This window comes from Eschrichtius robustus, chromosome X (assembly GCF_028021215.1).
Source record: "Eschrichtius robustus isolate mEscRob2 chromosome X, mEscRob2.pri, whole genome shotgun sequence".
Taxonomy (NCBI): Eukaryota; Metazoa; Chordata; class Mammalia; order Artiodactyla; family Eschrichtiidae; genus Eschrichtius; species Eschrichtius robustus.
The window spans coordinates 69,924,279-69,926,334 of NC_090845.1; the positions used below are offsets into that span (position 1 = coordinate 69,924,279).

The following is a 2,056-nucleotide window of genomic DNA, read 5'->3' on the forward strand; positions in this document are numbered from 1 at the left end:
TTATTCAAATCCACATGGAAAACAAAGTGCAAATGTAAAGATTACTATGTAATTATAAAAGACAGTAAAAATACATATTTCTCCTATATTCTTAAATTATTTTTAATTGTATAAAATAAAATAATGTGTAGATAATCTATTGTTTGGCATATCACATATAGAAATGTAATATATTTGCCAATAACAGCAAAAAGAAGGTGAGTGAAAAGAAAGCTGTATTGGGTTAAGAACATGATACCATGTGGTACATCAAATCTGTAGGAACAAATGCAGAGTGCAAGAAATGACAAAAAATCAGGTTAATATAACAAAAGCTATAAATATATACTAGCTCTTCTTTCTTCTCTTAGCTTCTTTAAAAGATATTAAATTATATAAAGTAATGATTATAACAATATATTGTTTGGATTGAAAAATGTATAAATGTAATATGTTTAACACCACAAAATGGGGGAAAATGGAGTAGAGTCATATAGAAGTAACATTTCTATATCTCAGCAGAATTAAGTTAGTACAAATTTTAAGATGATTCTGATGAGTTATGATGTACACAGTAAGCTCCAGAACAACCACAATGGAAATAACTCCCAAAAATATAGTGACAATATTATTAAAGTAATTTAAATGCAGCATCAGAAAATATTCACTTTAATGCAAAAGAAAGCAGTAAAGAAGGAGTAGAGGAACAAAAAGGAACAAAAAGTAAAATGATACAACTGTTGGTGAGAATGTAAATCAGTGCAGTCAGCATTGAAACCAGTATAAGTTTCCACAAAAAATTAAAAATAAAACTACCATATGATACAGCAATCCCACTTCTAGGTATATATCTGAAGGAAATGAAACCACTGTCTTGTACAGATACCTGCACTCTCATGTTAGTAGCATTATCCTCAATAGCCAAGACATGGAAACATCCTAAGTGTCAATCAACAGATGAATGGATAGGGAATTCCCTGGTGGTCCAGTGGTTAGGACTCTGTGCTTCCACTGCAGGTGGCCCAGGTTCGATCCCTGGTCAGGGAACTAAAAACAAACAAACAAACAAACAAAAAACAGACAAATAAAGAAAATCTGATATATATATATATGTAATATAACATTATTCATCCATAAGAAAGGAAATCCTGCCATTTGCAACAACACGGATGAAACTTGAGGGCATTTGGCTAAGTGAAAGAAGTCAGGCAGAGAAAGACAAATACTGTATGATCTCATTTATATGTGAATCTAAAAAAGCCAAACATAAAAACATAGAGTGGAATGGTGGTTGCCAAGAGCAGGGGAAATAAGGAGATATTGGTCAAAGGGTACAAACTTTTAGTTATAAGATAAAGAAGTTCTGGGAATCTATTTTTAAGTAGAGCCCCAGGGTGTCAGATGGTGAACCTCAGTTCAACAAAAGACCAAAAGGAATTAAAACAGAGAAGTTTTTGGAACTTCTCTGGCAACAGAGTTGTTAAGACTCCACCCTTCCACTGCAGGGGACAGGGGTTCGATCCCAGGTCGGGAATTAAGATCCCCGCAAGCCACGAGGCTTGGCCAAAAATAAGTAAATAAATAAATAAATAAAAACAAAAATAGTGAAGTTTATTACTCCAGGTCCTAGAAGAGGTACACAGCATGCCTCAAGGGACAATGTGGGAGGTCAAAGCAGAGTGCAGTCTGAGATAGAGCAGCAGGACATAAGATCCATGCCTTTAACAGAGTCTGAGGGTGGAGCACTTTGGCATTCCCAGGCTAAAGCCAGATTGATCAATTCAAACCAAAAAGAGCAGGTGTTTGGTAAGTTTTGCAAGGGTTTTCTCTAAGGGGTGCACGAGGGGAAGGCTCTGGAAGATGGTGGGGACTGTTTATCACAAGGGCCTTTGGGACAGTCATATCAGGAACTTATATTTGCTTGTGACTCTGCAGGTTGTTTCTAGGCCAGGTGTTCCCAGGAGGAGCTAGTGTCAATTCAAGGGTCCTGCAGGCCACTTGGCCATGCAAAATGGATACCAAGGAAGCAATGTTGTGGAGTAGTTTAGCTAAACTCTCAACACTAATGTACAACATG

The 2,056-nt window shown here is 36.2% G+C and overlaps 1 non-coding gene across 1 annotated transcript; it reads left to right on the forward strand.

Annotated features, from left to right (window-relative positions):
• The first annotated feature begins 953 nt into the window (after positions 1 to 953).
• TRNAG-UCC (transfer RNA glycine (anticodon UCC)) lies at positions 954 to 1,026 on the forward strand. The gene has a single exon. It is a non-coding gene; the product is annotated as a tRNA-Gly (tRNA).
• The last annotated feature ends 1,030 nt before the right edge of the window (positions 1,027 to 2,056 follow it).